This window comes from Saccostrea cucullata, unplaced genomic scaffold (assembly GCF_032062105.1).
Source record: "Saccostrea cucullata isolate Sc308-1 unplaced genomic scaffold, CSIRO_AGI_Scuc_v1 ctg10904, whole genome shotgun sequence".
Lineage (NCBI taxonomy): Eukaryota > Metazoa > Mollusca > Bivalvia > Ostreida > Ostreidae > Saccostrea > Saccostrea cuccullata.
The window spans coordinates 185-18,199 of record NW_026923140.1 but is presented as its reverse complement, the minus strand read 5'-3'; the positions used below and the strand labels follow the sequence as shown (position 1 = coordinate 18,199).

The window sequence follows — 18,015 nt, the reverse complement described above, 5'->3', positions numbered from 1 at the left end:
AATAGAATTTTCTGCGAAATTCCTTTAAAACGCTACTCCTTCTACAGTTTTGGTCTGATTTCAGTATTACTTGGCACAGAAGTAGACAACACTAAGATACATAAAATAATGCATCGGTTTTTGATTTCGATGAACGATGTTGCCATGGTTACTAAAAATAGAATTTTCTGAGAAATTCCTATAAAACGCTACTCCTTCTACAGTTTTAGTCTCATTTCAATATCACTTGGCACACAAGTAGACTACACTAAGATACATAAAATAGTGCATCGGTTTTTGATTTCGATGAGCGGTGTTGCAATGTTACTAAAAGTAGAATTTTCTGTGAAATTCCTTTAAAACGCTACTCCTTCTACAGTTTTGGTCTCATTTCATTATCACTTGGCACATAAGTAAACTACACTAATTTACATAAAATAGTGCATCGGTTTTTGATTTCAATGAACGGTGTTGCCATGGTTACTAAAAATAGAATTTTCTGTGGAATTCCTTTAAAATGCTACTCCTTCTACAGTTTTGGTCTGATTTCAATATAACTTATCACACAAGTAGACTACACTAAGATACATAATTCTGTGCATCGGTTTTTGATCAGTACAAACCAGTAGAGCTACAGTCTCGACAGAGACTTCTGGTTTAAATAACCTTTTTCATTATTTGGTAATTCCTAGTTCCCCGTCGCTTGGCTTCGACTTTTAAATGATTTTTTTTTGAATGCAAAAGCCTCAATACTTTCACAAGAATCATCTGGCGTTTTGTAAAATAAGTTTTTAAAAGATCGATAATGTATCTTTACTTTTTAATTCAAAGGAAAAACATGAATGACTTGCATTATAGACAGCGTTTCTGTTTTTTCACTCATCATAAAGGGTGATTGATTTTTCCCTCCCTTTTCATTGCAATCTAAATTTAGGAGACTTATCTATAATACATAATACTTAATTGTGTTGAAAAGACATTAAATAAGAAGTAAGCATTAATACATGCATTTTGTATAAAATAGTATCGTCGCAAACCACGGCCAAAATGTACAATCCTCTCCCATTCAGGCCGCAGGAGAGAGCTATATGCGGACTCCGGACCGTGGCTTGAGACGATGAAAAATAGCGGCATACAACTTTAATAGTTTGATTATGTAATCAATTTCTTCCAATACTGGGAATCAATATGAAAGAAAATTCATAACGTATATTGAAGGCGACAGCAGATAGTGCTTCCACCATCATGCCCCTAAAAATACGCAGAAATGGAAAGGTGACATTCGAGAACAAGTTCGACATGGCCGGAATTTCGTGAGTATAATTTATACTTTGATATCAGCCAAACTAATTCATACTCTGATATCAGACAAACTGATACTGATTTAGTTAACATAGAAAAGAGTATTTTTGAACGTATAAAAATATATTTTTACTTTCTTTTTAAATATATATAAATTATTGTTTAATTCGTTTTAAAACAGCAATTCTATGCAATGTTCAAATACTAAAATAAAGTAGTATAGCATTAACAATACGAATATAATTATTTGAAGACAAAATTTGAAAGGCCCAAATGCTTGCCGGTCAGACGACTATTGTACAACTATGTAAAGGGTCTATACAGGCAGAAGTATAAAATAAAATGGAACAAACAAGATCCACTTTGATCGTAGTTGCAGAACTGTAGCTCTCCGAAAAAAATATATTGACAGACCGGAGAGCTACAGTGCCACCTTTAAAAAAAATGTATATTTATTGCGCACACAAAAATGCGCTATGTTCTGGATTCTTATGTCAATCGCAAAAAAAGCTACATTTCAAAATATTCCTTACTCATCTACTAGTATCTAGTACTCTTGTATAGTTGACATCTGTATGAAGCGCGTTGGACCGAATCAAACCAAAATGGAAGTATAAATGGGCAAAAATTTCGATGACCGGGAGGTGGGGGTGGGGTTAACACCTGTTACTTGGAATGTTTTGTTGTGGAAACAGTGAAAAAAATAATGGGAACACACGGTTAGTAATATATTGGTTAGCTGCAGAACTGTAGCTCTCTGAAAAAATATACTATTTTGTCTATTCATACTGCCATTTTTGTTTGCAAGATGTCGACTACGAGAGTACTTGATAGGAAAGTAAAGAATTTGTTTGAAATTTAGATTTTTTGCAATTAAGGTAAGAATTAGAAATAATTAACCCTGAACCAAGCGCAATTTTTTGTGCGCAATAAATATACAATTTTTTCAATGGATGGCACTGTAGCTCTCCGGTCTGTCAATATATTTTTTTCCGGAGAGCTACAGTTCTGCAGCTTAATATTGATTTGACAGTTTTTTAAAAAAGACATGGAGAAAAAATTCGAGAAACAGCTCACTTTTGTGTGCAATTGCAATATACAATTTTTTTTCAATGGGTGGCTCTGTATCTCTCCGGTCTGTCAATATGTTTTTCGGAGAGCTGCAGTTCTGCAGCTACTTTGATCGCTACACAAAATGTGTAGCGATCAAACTGGAGCGGATAAAAGATCTAATTTTAATTAGAGATTGGGTTTTTTTTTTCATTGAATATAGTTCACTTTGCATCGTAGAATCTAGATTAAATGTAAGAACTTAAAAATGATGCAGAATTTTAGAAATACAGGTCCAGTCCAAAGTCTGCTTGATCAAAAGCTCAGGATCAAACCTCCTTAAAATGCCTTGATATTGTATCAATCAATTGTTTAAGAAATAATAGTGATACAATTTCCCGTTTTTTTTTCATATTCAGGGATGATTCATGGTGTAAAACGAATTGTAGTAAATTTGGAGACTACCGTTGCAACACGTGTAGACGTCAATTCTGCCAGCCATGCAAAGAAATACATGTTATGAATCTTGATAGCAAACATCACGATGTGACATTGTACATCGAACGAAGTAGGGTTTTGACAAAAACTACATGTGAATTACATTCTGATGATTCAGATCAGACATATGTACATGTACATTGGTGTTATACATGTAATATTCCGGTCTGTGAAATGTGTACTGACCACAATGGACACATCCTTGCAGACATTGAAGAAGAATACAGAAGACGGAGAGAAGAAACAAAACTTCAAATAAAAGAAATACGAAGTGACATGCTTCCAGAGAGCTTGGCAGTAAAGCATGCAGTTGAGGAAGATGTAAAATCCATTTCCTCGAAGATCCTGAATTTAAAATTACAAAACGAAGAAAGGCAAAGAATTCTGATTTATGAAACATTGAAATGTCAAAAAATTATCAGACAAAACCGGAAGCTTGTAACACATTGCAAAATTTTAGAACAAAATGTCAGTTATTTTGAGGCGGCGGCTAATTATCCGGTAAAATTTATGCATTTCCTTAAATATAATCAATGCATTTTCTCACAGTCTCTACACCTTAAAATTCGTGATTTCTCAAAATTTTCAGTTTCTATGATAGTGTGATGAATTTCCTCTATCGTTTGAATGGACATCTATACGCAAAAACCGAAAAACGAAAGCCACTGATTGAACATTCCTTGGAAGTTGCTTCCAGATGCAATTTAAGTCCTTTTATGGAAATTAATATTGCACAATCAATAGTGGGTTGTCATATGTCTTATATAAATACATACTCAGTATGGTTTAGTGACAGCCAGACTTTGTTAAATCTAGTAGATGAGAAAAAAGAACTCGAAATAATGGATATCAAAAGAAACGGATACGGTACACACACAGTAAATAGCAAGCAGGATCTTTTATATATTGACGAAAAAGAGAATATCGTGACAGCCAGACTTTGTTAAATCTAGTAGATGAGAAAAAAGAACTCGAAATAATGGATATCAAAAGAAATGGATACGGTACACACACAGTAAATAGCAAGCAGGATCTTTTATATATTGACGAAAAAGAGAATATCGTCAAGATCTCAAAAGATCTAACTACTAAAGTGTTATCTTTGAAAAATCCACCAGAATGGAAAACAGAGTGTCTCTTTTCATCATTAGCCACTAACGAATTACTTGTTGGTACAACACTCAACAACCGTGTAGGGAGAATAACAATATATAACTCACTTGGAAATGAAGTATTTACCATTCAACAAAATGACAAAGGCGGAAACTTATACTCTCATCCAGTGTACGTTACAGAAAATCAAAATGGGGACATAATAGTGTCCGATCGAGTAAAAAATAAAGTAGTTGTGACGGACTTTAAGGGAAATTATCGGTTTTCTTTTTCAAAAAAATCCTGTGGTAAGGGATCTGAGATATTCCATACCGTTTGCACAGACGCACTTTCAAACAATTTTTACATCCTGGTTTGCAGGAATAATTCTGTAGTAATACGAGACGAAAATGGTAAATTGTTGAAAGTGACCGTACCAGAAAATACAAACATCTACGGAAGGAAACTCAATAGCTTATGCTATGACAGTGTTAATGATCGACTATTGGTGCAGTGGCGTAGCATCGTTTTTGAAAGTGGGGGGGCCAGGCAGAGAAAAAAATTTTTTTACTTACCTGAAAAAGTTGACAAGCAAAAAAAAAAAAAAGGTAAAAGTTGCCCAAAGTCGAAAATCCTATTTTCGTGGGGGGGGGGGGGGGGGGGGGGGGGGGGGGGGGGGGGGGGGGGGCAAACAGGTTTTGAATTAACATTTCCTATAGTGTATGTAAGGTTGGGAAAAAAAGTGGGGGGGGGGCCAGGCCCCCCCTGGCCCCCCGGATACTACGCCCCTGAGGTGGGAGGCATTTCATCAGACCGAAAAACGGAAATGATCTCCGGACTCCGTCATTTGGACCGGCCAAGATTTATGAAAGGTACAGTTATTGTCCCCTGTTGAAAATGAGGGGGGGGGGTGTTATTAATTTCAGTCTGTCTGCCCGTTCACCTAGATGTCTGTATAGTTCTGTCTGCATGTTACGCATTATCTAAAGAAGACTTATAGCTTTTGCTTTGAAATTTTACACAATAACTAAGGAAAATCTCAATTGAATTTGAGGTCAAAATTAATGTTTAAACGTCAAGGTTATAATTAATTAAAGAAAATTCTTTCTGTTGTAACACTTTCGTTTCAGCACAATATTTTGAGAGGCCTTTGAGCTTTTGCTATGTCAGTATGACATTTTATACCAGAACTTCGTATGCCCTAAGGAAGCATAAGGAAGACCACTATTTATTTTAGCTCAAATCGTCAAAGGTGAAGGTCGTCAATTCATACTTTTTTCCTGTGTGTTTGTGTGTGTTTGTGGGGGGGGGGGGGGGCTTTAATTCCGGGCGACAATTTAAGGAGTTTTTTTAAAACAATTATAACAGGGGGAATAAGCCGTACAATTTGCCTACATATCGATAGCCCCCCCAAAAAATCGATAAATTCATTTTTTGCAGACACTTTTTCTCAAATTTATGTGATGCTTATTGCCATTTCTGCATACAAAATTGACAATACCTGAATACTGTAACAGCGACTTCGGTTCTGATTAACATAACAAAATAGCATCACGCTCAATTTTCACCAAAAACTGACATAAATTGGATGCTATAACTACGTTTTTAAAATAGAGTGGGCCATCGTACCATTTTACTGAGAACGAATAATGAAAGGCGATGGAAAGATGTTACACTCAGATTACAGAATAGAATTCCAAAACCATGTTTGACATTATGTAGCAAAAAATAAAAAAATAAGTTTTAGCTTGTTTAGAATCTACATATCATTTGTTGTTAGTAAATTCGAAAAATTGAGATATTTCCAATAAACGTACTTGCAAAAAAGAAAAAAAAACTGGCACGAGCATTTTCCTCGTCTTATCCGCCAAGATTCTTCATACCATGACTCTCTTTGGTCCCTCCCGTCCTTTATAAAGTACTCCACTCCACTAGATCCCCGCCTCCGGGTCACTCTTCTTTTTTTCCTTTAGCGGGGGACATGAGTTCTCTGAATTAACTTGTAAACTATTGAAACATACCATTTATAATACGTCATAAGACTTCTTACCTCTTGAAATGTTAAAACTTGATAAAAGCTTTCAGATTACTTACCAAACCCTTTTTAGTATCATCTTTTTTTCTGTTATCTTTTTATCATTCTAGGTATAAAAAAGACGAAATACAGAAAGAGAAAGAAGGAGAAGAAAATGGCGAATATTTCTTCTGAATCAGACAACAGCTATGATAATTAACCTGTAAAAGACGATGATTTTAAATTTTATTGTTATGGCGGTAACAATTACGTTGACAGGAAAGATGCTGAAGACGATTTTGACCCTTACCCTGAACCCTATCCTGATGAAGATGTTCATTCTTTGAGTAATTGGTCAAATTGGGGAACACGACGTCGAAAACGAGTGATGGAATGATTGAATATTATTCAACACGAAATAAGAAGCAAATCGAAATATTTTCAAGAAGAATACAAGGGGTTGTCCTATAGAAAAATGCGAGCATGCGCCGACAACTGATATTTAACGATTTTCCAGTGCCGTTTTTACTGACAATTTTATGTTTTAACATTTTCTTAGAAAAGTTCAAAAAAATTATTGAATAAATCCGTTCAGTTGGATAATGAGCTCTGCTATTTTAATTCGCGTTTTTATTATACTTTAACTTGAAAAGTGGGAGGGTATATAGTGATCGAGATGTCCGTCCGTCCGTTATATGGCGATGCATAATGTCTTTGTGCACCTTCAATTTTACTTTTGAATCAGACACATATTTCGGGTTTACCATACCAAAACATGGACACTGCCATTCTTTCTATTGCATTGAAGGGTATCCATTTCTTATCTGCAACTCGTCCTGTAGTTACTATTGAATGAAATTAAATGATACCTTCAAAGATTATTAAACAATGTCACTGTCCACCTTCTATCTTACTCTTTGATCTGACACGAGCAAAACATGGACATCGCCATTATAATTTAAAAATGAAAGGCGGGGGATATCACTCAGGGAGCTCAGTGCTCATAGTACTTTTTTTTGGGGGGGGCGGCTATTTGAACTGCTAAATTGTATTCATTGTATACACATAGTTTATACTCATTTGAAAAAGGTATGCTGGGAAACAGTGTACAGAGATCTGTTGCAAAATACTTAATATTTTAATATATCTAATAAATATAATATTTTTCCATATGATAATTGGAAGATGCGCCGTGAAACTTACAATTATCAAATAACTCATCAATTTCTTTTTTTCTTTTTTTTTTACTATTAATTTATCTCATACACAGAGGGCCAATTCGGCTTTAATTGGCCGGAGCCATAAAGTGAGATTCCCAAATAGTGAGAAGCCCCCTCCCGTCCGAAAACTTGTTATACTGTTATAATTGTTATATAATTTATGTTGACTGACACCTCCCCCCTACGGAAGGACATGACCAGGCTTCCCCTCTGACAAGCTATAGTGAGAAAACCACTGACTTTCCCTACCGAATCCGTTTTATATGCCAGAAATTGAAGAAAAGTTCGTTGGTCTTCACTTGAAACTTAATCATTTTACAAGGGGTTCCCAAGATACATAAAAAGAAATAATCATTTTAATCAAATAAATATTTTCTCGATAGTTTGTTTGTGATTTGCTAAAAGACGATAAATGAAATATATTTCGCTAGACAAGAAAGCATGTCCTCCGAGTCGGATAATCTGAAGTTCTGGTGTATCAAAAAATAAAATCACGGGTTCTTCAAAGCAAAAACACGACAACAATGATACATGTAAAACCATACCCATACTATATAGTTATACAAAAAATCATTTTTGTGGAAAGACTTTTTATTTGATATCAACAACCTGACCTTTTCATCTTGACCTTGGAGATTTTTCGTACATATGAAAAAAACTTTAACCTTGACCATAACATTTGAATGGTAAGGGCTAGGGTTTTCATACTTCACATATGTAATCCTTGTGAGAAGACTTTTCATTGGATACCAAGAACTTCAACCCTATCACCTTGTCCTTGGAGTTTAGTGATGGTTTCTAAATAAATGACATATGATAGGGTGTTCATACAAGGTTAGCTTTTTTAAAAAAGCTGAGAGTCAGCCACTGGAATACAGAAAGTTTCTTTCTTGTTTTGTAGTGGTATATGATTTGATCTATCCATCATGTTGTGTTCCTTAAATGTAATAAATGCCATTGTTAGAAAAGTTAAATTAGTGTAATCGTTTTCTTATTTGTAACATAATGCCACATACATAATAAATAATAAAGCATAGAATAATTTTTTTTTAATTCTGCATCGTGACCATTACAATGATCTCCAATAAATTCTCTTCGGCGCAGACATCAGAGAAAGTTCATCTTATACTGGTAAATGAACAAATGCCACCATGGCAACTAAGATCACGTTAAATTCTATAAAAATGATATGCAGATTATGATGAATAAAAGGATGGTAGACTTTGTGTTAGATCGTTTTTAAATATTATTAAATAACAGTTTTCATTTGTGTGCATTTCGAGGCAATGCATGAGGGGGGGGGGGGGCTATACTGCATCTATATTTAATTTAATTTCTAAGTTTGAGCATCCATTTTAGTGTTATTAGGAAAGAAAAGAATTCCTTCCAGAAAAGTAATGAACGCCACAGAAAACAATTTTAAATTCAAAATATGTTTATACATGCAGTACGTATACATGTACACAAAATGTCTTTGATGATGTCTACCATCATAGCAAAACTATAGATTAAAAAACTGGAATCCATTCCCCCTCTCTCCTTTCATTGGGGGGGGGGGTGTTGACCCAGTCTATAAATCAGCACAGTTCTCTCAGCTATCGCATTTCCACTGTGGTCTCACATGTGGGCGCGGTTCACGTGCACAAGCGGCACTTACACGTCTATCATCATGTAAATTATAAGAATTTTCTGTCTTACAGTGGTCTTCTAGCTGATGTTTTCATAACTTCCATCATTAGAGTGAAGAGAAATTGATCTTTTTTTTTTTTTTTTATACTATTTTAGGACCTTTGTGGCAAGTGGATTGTTGTGTGAATTCCGACCCGTACATGTCTTATGCAAGCCAGGTATCGAGGGAGTCTCGCATCAGGCATCTAGAGGAATACACAATTTAAATCTTCGGCTTGCAATTGCGATTGAGGGAATAAATGTAATCATCTATTAGAAGCAAAGAAATATTTTCATAGTTTCATTTATAAACTGACAAATATCCCATCTAGAAGCTGAATAGTCTATGTCATAAATTTTCGTCGAGAACGACGAAGAACAATGCAGTCTATAAATAGATCGAGGTCGTGTGTGCGTGTAGAAGGTATCACACCGGTAATTGTTTTCACTATATAATTCTATATAGAATAAAAAATCGTTAAAAATCAGGTATTTGTTTACATGAAAAAATATTTAGCAGAAGGTGTTAAACATTACCTGCCACATTAGCTGACACCAAAAAACAGGGTACCCACACGGCATTTTCGGACTTTTTCCATCTGCAAACAGGGCTACCCTCAAATCCACGTGTTTTCACTGTGTTTATAAACACCTCGAGTGCACTACAGGAAGTAGCCTCCTATGCCATGAAAAAAATAGTTCCTGTCCAAAACCTTTATTTATTCACAAAGTACATAAAATTTACTAGGCACAGGTACCAAAGTTGTAAAAGTGGCATGGAAGAAAATAGAAAAACGCCTCAAAAGAAAAGAAAATTAATTCTATATATATGGACCTCTGTTGATAAAATTTATAGGAAGTGATCATTTGACTAAGTTCATTTTGATTGGTCAATTACCGGTGTGATACCTTGAAGGACCTTTGAAGGTGTTCGATTTTTTCCATTTTTGCACCTGAGATTCATGAAATAATTGTCCCCAACATCCCTAAGTCTGGTGATCTAAATCCCCTTATTTCTGAAGATATGAAGCATTTATCTCCCTTACTCCAGAGCAGTCAAGAACAACACACACAGCACTCTGGAAGCAGTTTTTTGTGCATCTTTTGAAGCAGAATTTCACCATTAAAAGAATAAGCTTGGCAACCAATTTTTTATCCGTGGAGAGTATATGCTTTGTTCTTCACCACAAACAGAAAAGAGTTTACAAGTCTAAGACCATTATGTAATTATTACATAACAAAGTTGCATTTTCCCCTTCAAAGAATGAACAAAAATACAGAAATTGTTAAATACTGGGTTGATAATGAACACTGTATCTGGTCAATTTATGTTCCAAATAAAGCCCAGGTATGTGTCTACAAGCTGCTGTGCAGAAGTTTATCTAAATGCTGTGTTGTAACTCAGGGCAGTCAAAATGATATCAGCATCTAGGGAGGTTCTTCACAGCTCCCACACTCCATTAAACTGGCTTTGATGATAAGAACCTGGAGACAACAATTCAGATGTAATTTATTGTTGTGATTTATGCAACTGGCTTTCTCTTAAGACACAAATTAGCCATGAAATTTCAATTTAACATGCATAATTATTCTCTTTTCATGGATTTATTCAGGAATTCCAAAGGTGTTTAATGAATTTCCATGATTTATGCCAGATTATATCTTTTTGTTTCAACAAATTTACATAAAAAAATGAACATTTAGATTTTAAAATATAAATATTAAACATTTTAATGAGTTTGAACACTTTTCTATGAGACAAAATGCATCACAGAGACCAGATTCAGGACATCCTTCATGATTCTTTGAGGTGGGTGGGTGTACCAAAACTGTTGATAAAATTTATAGGAAGTGATCTGAGAAGAAATGTGCACCTTATTAGCTGAATTATAGTTATTCTGATATTTCAATTATGTAAATATGCCAAATTTCTTCATCAGTTCAATTTGGAATTTATTAATATTTCAGTACAATGATATACTTAGTAGATCATGCTCATATAAGCATCACTGACTGAGAGTTAATTCAAAAGTGACAGTCAACACCTACATATAAATGAAAAAATAACAAAAAACAGTCTCCGACAAACTGAAAAAACATGAATGTCAGCTGCGAAAGCATAAATAAAGTCCTTAGAACCACAAAAGGCATGCCATGCTGCTAAGTGACATTCTGCACTACATGTATGATGCATGGTTAGAACTCAGAATAAGTATTATCATGCAGACCTTGACAGTATTTCAGGATTTTTTGGTCATAACCTTCCTTACTTTGATAAATTCTTAATGAATTTTACTAATGTAGCTTATGTATTAAGTTTATTAGACAGATCTGACTCATTTCATTATTTCTGTTCTTCCAATGCAGTAATGTATGTATCACTGGAGGTCTGAATAAATTAAAATAAATCATGTTTCTGTAGAAATTATCATTCTGTGAAAACATTTTTACTTGTTTACATTTTATCGCAGTTGTCGCTTATGCTAAAAATTCATTCGCAAACCTAGAATTAGTCTATTCTTGAAAAATCAGCTTTAACACCCTTTACCGCAAAGTCTGTAGACACTATAATTGACTGCGGTCAGCTGGTGCAAATAATGTTAAGTCATATAAAATGAAAAAACAATATTCTCTGACTTCTTTCCACATTTTAGATGCATAATGCTACCTTTTTAGTCATATTTTAAAGTATTGAGTGTAAAATATAACCTATTGTTAATTTTTAAACAGAAATCTGTGAAAAATAATGTAAATTCTAATTCTAATTTTAAAATTGTGTGTTTTCCAACAAAAAGTTAATAAAATCACATATTTTGTTGAAATATGCCTTTTAAAAATGAAAAATGTCTTTAATAAGGATTAAAATGATTTTTCACAATCACCTTCAAGGTATCACACCGGTAATTGTTTTCACTATATAATTCTATATAGAATAAAAAATCGTTAAAAATCAGGTATTTGTTTACATGAAAAAATATTTAGCAGAAGGTGTTAAACATTACCTGCCACATTAGCTGACACCAAAAAACAGGGTACCCACACGGCATTTTCGGACTTTTTCCATCTGCAAACAGGGCTACCCTCAAATCCACGTGTTTTCACTGTGTTTATAAACACCTCGAGTGCACTACAGGAAGTAGCCTCCTATGCCATGAAAAAAATAGTTCCTGTCCAAAACCTTTATTTATTCACAAAGTACATAAAATTTACTAGGCACAGGTACCAAAGTTGTAAAAGTGGCATGGAAGAAAATAGAAAAACGCCTCAAAAGAAAAGAAAATTAATTCTATATATATGGACCTACATTTGACTAAGTTCATTTTGATTGGTCAATTACCGGTGTGATACCTTGAAGGACCTTTGAAGGTGTTCGATTTTTTCCATTTTTGCACCTGAGATTCATGAAATAATTGTCCCCAACATCCCTAAGTCTGGTGATCTAAATCCCCTTATTTCTGAAGATATGAAGCATTTATCTCCCTTACTCCAGAGCAGTCAAGAACAACACACACAGCACTCTGGAAGCAGTTTTTTGTGCATCTTTTGAAGCAGAATTTCACCATTAAAAGAATAAGCTTGGCAACCAATTTTTTATCCGTGGAGAGTATATGCTTTGTTCTTCACCACAAACAGAAAAGAGTTTACAAGTCTAAGACCATTATGTAATTATTACATAACAAAGTTGCATTTTCCCCTTCAAAGAATGAACAAAAATACAGAAATTGTTAAATACTGGGTTGATAATGAACACTGTATCTGGTCAATTTATGTTCCAAATAAAGCCCAGGTATGTGTCTACAAGCTGCTGTGCAGAAGTTTATCTAAATGCTGTGTTGTAACTCAGGGCAGTCAAAATGATATCAGCATCTAGGGAGGTTCTTCACAGCTCCCACACTCCATTAAACTGGCTTTGATGATAAGAACCTGGAGACAACAATTCAGATGTAATTTATTGTTGTGATTTATGCAACTGGCTTTCTCTTAAGACACAAATTAGCCATGAAATTTCAATTTAACATGCATAATTATTCTCTTTTCATGGATTTATTCAGGAATTCCAAAGGTGTTTAATGAATTTCCATGATTTATGCCAGATTATATCTTTTTGTTTCAACAAATTTACATAAAAAAATGAACATTTAGATTTTAAAATATAAATATTAAACATTTTAATGAGTTTGAACACTTTTCTATGAGACAAAATGCATCACAGAGACCAGATTCAGGACATCCTTCATGATTCTTTGAGGTGGGTGGGTGTACCAAAACTGTTGATAAAATTTATAGGAAGTGATCTGAGAAGAAATGTGCACCTTATTAGCTGAATTATAGTTATTCTGATATTTCAATTATGTAAATATGCCAAATTTCTTCATCAGTTCAATTTGGAATTTATTAATATTTCAGTACAATGATATACTTAGTAGATCATGCTCATATAAGCATCACTGACTGAGAGTTAATTCAAAAGTGACAGTCAACACCTACATATAAATGAAAAAATAACAAAAAACAGTCTCCGACAAACTGAAAAAACATGAATGTCAGCTGCGAAAGCATAAATAAAGTCCTTAGAACCACAAAAGGCATGCCATGCTGCTAAGTGACATTCTGCACTACATGTATGATGCATGGTTAGAACTCAGAATAAGTATTATCATGCAGACCTTGACAGTATTTCAGGATTTTTTGGTCATAACCTTCCTTACTTTGATAAATTCTTAATGAATTTTACTAATGTAGCTTATGTATTAAGTTTATTAGACAGATCTGACTCATTTCATTATTTCTGTTCTTCCAATGCAGTAATGTATGTATCACTGGAGGTCTGAATAAATTAAAATAAATCATGTTTCTGTAGAAATTATCATTCTGTGAAAACATTTTTACTTGTTTACATTTTATCGCAGTTGTCGCTTATGCTAAAAATTCATTCGCAAACCTAGAATTAGTCTATTCTTGAAAAATCAGCTTTAACACCCTTTACCGCAAAGTCTGTAGACACTATAATTGACTGCGGTCAGCTGGTGCAAATAATGTTAAGTCATATAAAATGAAAAAACAATATTCTCTGACTTCTTTCCACATTTTAGATGCATAATGCTACCTTTTTAGTCATATTTTAAAGTATTGAGTGTAAAATATAACCTATTGTTAATTTTTAAACAGAAATCTGTGAAAAATAATGTAAATTCTAATTCTAATTTTAAAATTGTGTGTTTTCCAACAAAAAGTTAATAAAATCACATATTTTGTTGAAATATGCCTTTTAAAAATGAAAAATGTCTTTAATAAGGATTAAAATGATTTTTCACAATCACCTTCAAGGTATCACACCGGTAATTGTTTTCACTATATAATTCTATATAGAATAAAAAATCGTTAAAAATCAGGTATTTGTTTACATGAAAAAATATTTAGCAGAAGGTGTTAAACATTACCTGCCACATTAGCTGACACCAAAAAACAGGGTACCCACACGGCATTTTCGGACTTTTTCCATCTGCAAACAGGGCTACCCTCAAATCCACGTGTTTTCACTGTGTTTATAAACACCTCGAGTGCACTACAGGAAGTAGCCTCCTATGCCATGAAAAAAATAGTTCCTGTCCAAAACCTTTATTTATTCACAAAGTACATAAAATTTACTAGGCACAGGTACCAAAGTTGTAAAAGTGGCATGGAAGAAAATAGAAAAACGCCTCAAAAGAAAAGAAAATTAATTCTATATATATGGACCTACATTTGACTAAGTTCATTTTGATTGGTCAATTACCGGTGTGATACCTTGAAGGACCTTTGAAGGTGTTCGATTTTTTCCATTTTTGCACCTGAGATTCATGAAATAATTGTCCCCAACATCCCTAAGTCTGGTGATCTAAATCCCCTTATTTCTGAAGATATGAAGCATTTATCTCCCTTACTCCAGAGCAGTCAAGAACAACACACACAGCACTCTGGAAGCAGTTTTTTGTGCATCTTTTGAAGCAGAATTTCACCATTAAAAGAATAAGCTTGGCAACCAATTTTTTATCCGTGGAGAGTATATGCTTTGTTCTTCACCACAAACAGAAAAGAGTTTACAAGTCTAAGACCATTATGTAATTATTACATAACAAAGTTGCATTTTCCCCTTCAAAGAATGAACAAAAATACAGAAATTGTTAAATACTGGGTTGATAATGAACACTGTATCTGGTCAATTTATGTTCCAAATAAAGCCCAGGTATGTGTCTACAAGCTGCTGTGCAGAAGTTTATCTAAATGCTGTGTTGTAACTCAGGGCAGTCAAAATGATATCAGCATCTAGGGAGGTTCTTCACAGCTCCCACACTCCATTAAACTGGCTTTGATGATAAGAACCTGGAGACAACAATTCAGATGTAATTTATTGTTGTGATTTATGCAACTGGCTTTCTCTTAAGACACAAATTAGCCATGAAATTTCAATTTAACATGCATAATTATTCTCTTTTCATGGATTTATTCAGGAATTCCAAAGGTGTTTAATGAATTTCCATGATTTATGCCAGATTATATCTTTTTGTTTCAACAAATTTACATAAAAAAATGAACATTTAGATTTTAAAATATAAATATTAAACATTTTAATGAGTTTGAACACTTTTCTATGAGACAAAATGCATCACAGAGACCAGATTCAGGACATCCTCCATGATTCTTTGAGGTGGGTGGGTGTACCAAAACTGTTGATAAAATTTATAGGAAGTGATCTGAGAAGAAATGTGCACCTTATTAGCTGAATTATAGTTATTCTGATATTTCAATTATGTAAATATGCCAAATTTCTTCATCAGTTCAATTTGGAATTTATTAATATTTCAGTACAATGATATACTTAGTAGATCATGCTCATATAAGCATCACTGACTGAGAGTTAATTCAAAAGTGACAGTCAACACCTACATATAAATGAAAAAATAACAAAAAACAGTCTCCGACAAACTGAAAAAACATGAATGTCAGCTGCGAAAGCATAAATAAAGTCCTTAGAACCACAAAAGGCATGCCATGCTGCTAAGTGACATTCTGCACTACATGTATGATGCATGGTTAGAACTCAGAATAAGTATTATCATGCAGACCTTGACAGTATTTCAGGATTTTTTGGTCATAACCTTCCTTACTTTGATAAATTCTTAATGAATTTTACTAATGTAGCTTATGTATTAAGTTTATTAGACAGATCTGACTCATTTCATTATTTCTGTTCTTCCAATGCAGTAATGTATGTATCACTGGAGGTCTGAATAAATTAAAATAAATCATGTTTCTGTAGAAATTATCATTCTGTGAAAACATTTTTACTTGTTTACATTTTATCGCAGTTGTCGCTTATGCTAAAAATTCATTCGCAAACCTAGAATTAGTCTATTCTTGAAAAATCAGCTTTAACACCCTTTACCGCAAAGTCTGTAGACACTATAATTGACTGCGGTCAGCTGGTGCAAATAATGTTAAGTCATATAAAATGAAAAAACAATATTCTCTGACTTCTTTCCACATTTTAGATGCATAATGCTACCTTTTTAGTCATATTTTAAAGTATTGAGTGTAAAATATAACCTATTGTTAATTTTTAAACAGAAATCTGTGAAAAATAATGTAAATTCTAATTCTAATTTTAAAATTGTGTGTTTTCCAACAAAAAGTTAATAAAATCACATATTTTGTTGAAATATGCCTTTTAAAAATGAAAAATGTCTTTAATAAGGATTAAAATGATTTTTCACAATCACCTTCAAGGTATCACACCGGTAATTGTTTTCACTATATAATTCTATATAGAATAAAAAATCGTTAAAAATCAGGTATTTGTTTACATGAAAAAATATTTAGCAGAAGGTGTTAAACATTACCTGCCACATTAGCTGACACCAAAAAACAGGGTACCCACACGGCATTTTCGGACTTTTTCCATCTGCAAACAGGGCTACCCTCAAATCCACGTGTTTTCACTGTGTTTATAAACACCTCGAGTGCACTACAGGAAGTAGCCTCCTATGCCATGAAAAAAATAGTTCCTGTCCAAAACCTTTATTTATTCACAAAGTACATAAAATTTACTAGGCACAGGTACCAAAGTTGTAAAAGTGGCATGGAAGAAAATAGAAAAACGCCTCAAAAGAAAAGAAAATTAATTCTATATATATGGACCTACATTTGACTAAGTTCATTTTGATTGGTCAATTACCGGTGTGATACCTAGAAGCACGTCCCCTGGTTGGAAAAAATTGTGCAAATCTTTTTCCCAGAATTCCGATTAACGCAAGCGCACTTGCAGTTTCATCCTAACGTAACTAGTCAGCCCGGGGGCTGACTAATTACACATAATATGTCATAAATATGACATCTCACCCACAAAGTCACCGAAAGCGGGGGACCACAATTACTTGAATTTGCTTGTTTTTTCTGTAATAAATTTTTAACCTAATATGATTTTTTTTTTAATCATTGCTGCTTTTAAACGACATTAGTATACTATGAAAGCCCATTTAGCTCATTTTGGTAGGTAAAAAAAAAATTCGCGTTATAACGCGAAACTTTCGCGAATAAACGCTTAACTTTCGCGATAAAAAGGAAAAACTTTCGCGAATAAACGCGTAACTTTCGCGTTATAACGCGAAACTTTCGCGATATAACGCGTAACTTTCGCGATATGACGCGAAACTTTCGCGAAATAACGCGTAACTTTCGCGTTATAACGCGAAACTTTCGCGAATAAATGCGTAGCTTTCGCAATATTACGCGAAACTTTCGCGATATAAACGCGTAACTTTCGCGTTGTAACGCGGAATTTTCGCGATATAACGCGTAACTTTCGCGCTATTTCGCGAACTAATATGCATATATAATAATGCTACTCAGGAACCTTGATCTTGACTGACAGATAAGAACTTGAATACAGACGGGAACTCTCAGCAACTTATGTATAAAATTTCATTTCCTCGGAAGATGTACTGGAGAAAAGATGCGAGAATAGGATAGATTAGTCATCAGAATATTTTTTTTCTATTTTAAAAGCTTACCAATTGATAAAATGAATTTTTTCTTTTACATGTTTCTCAAATTTTAAATTCAAGAAATTCTTTAGACTGATTATTTTTTTTAAGAAAAAACTCCACTTGACATTTTTATCAGGCTGTTTTTTTTTTAATCAGTAACACTTAC

General features: G+C 33.7%; 2 long non-coding RNA genes across 4 annotated transcripts; one reads left to right on the top strand and one right to left on the bottom strand.

The window, feature by feature from the left end:
- The first annotated feature begins 3,865 nt into the window (after nucleotides 1–3,865).
- Nucleotides 3,866–6,333, top strand: LOC134263269 (uncharacterized). The gene is made up of 3 exons (XR_009991221.1): nucleotides 3,866–4,429; nucleotides 4,715–4,793; nucleotides 6,067–6,333. It is a non-coding gene; the product is annotated as an uncharacterized LOC134263269 (long non-coding RNA).
- A 3,576-nt stretch (nucleotides 6,334–9,909) lies between these two features.
- On the bottom strand, nucleotides 9,910–17,052 carry LOC134263270 (uncharacterized). Of its 3 annotated transcripts, none has more exons than XR_009991224.1 (4): nucleotides 15,480–17,052; nucleotides 14,265–15,186; nucleotides 11,826–12,747; nucleotides 9,910–10,308 (listed from the first exon to the last, which is right to left on the bottom strand). It is a non-coding gene; the product is annotated as an uncharacterized LOC134263270 (long non-coding RNA). The 3 variants fall into 3 exon arrangements; XR_009991223.1 differs by having other exon boundaries at nucleotides 16,704–17,052; XR_009991222.1 differs by having other exon boundaries at nucleotides 14,265–17,052.
- Between the last annotated feature and the right edge of the window lie 963 nt (nucleotides 17,053–18,015).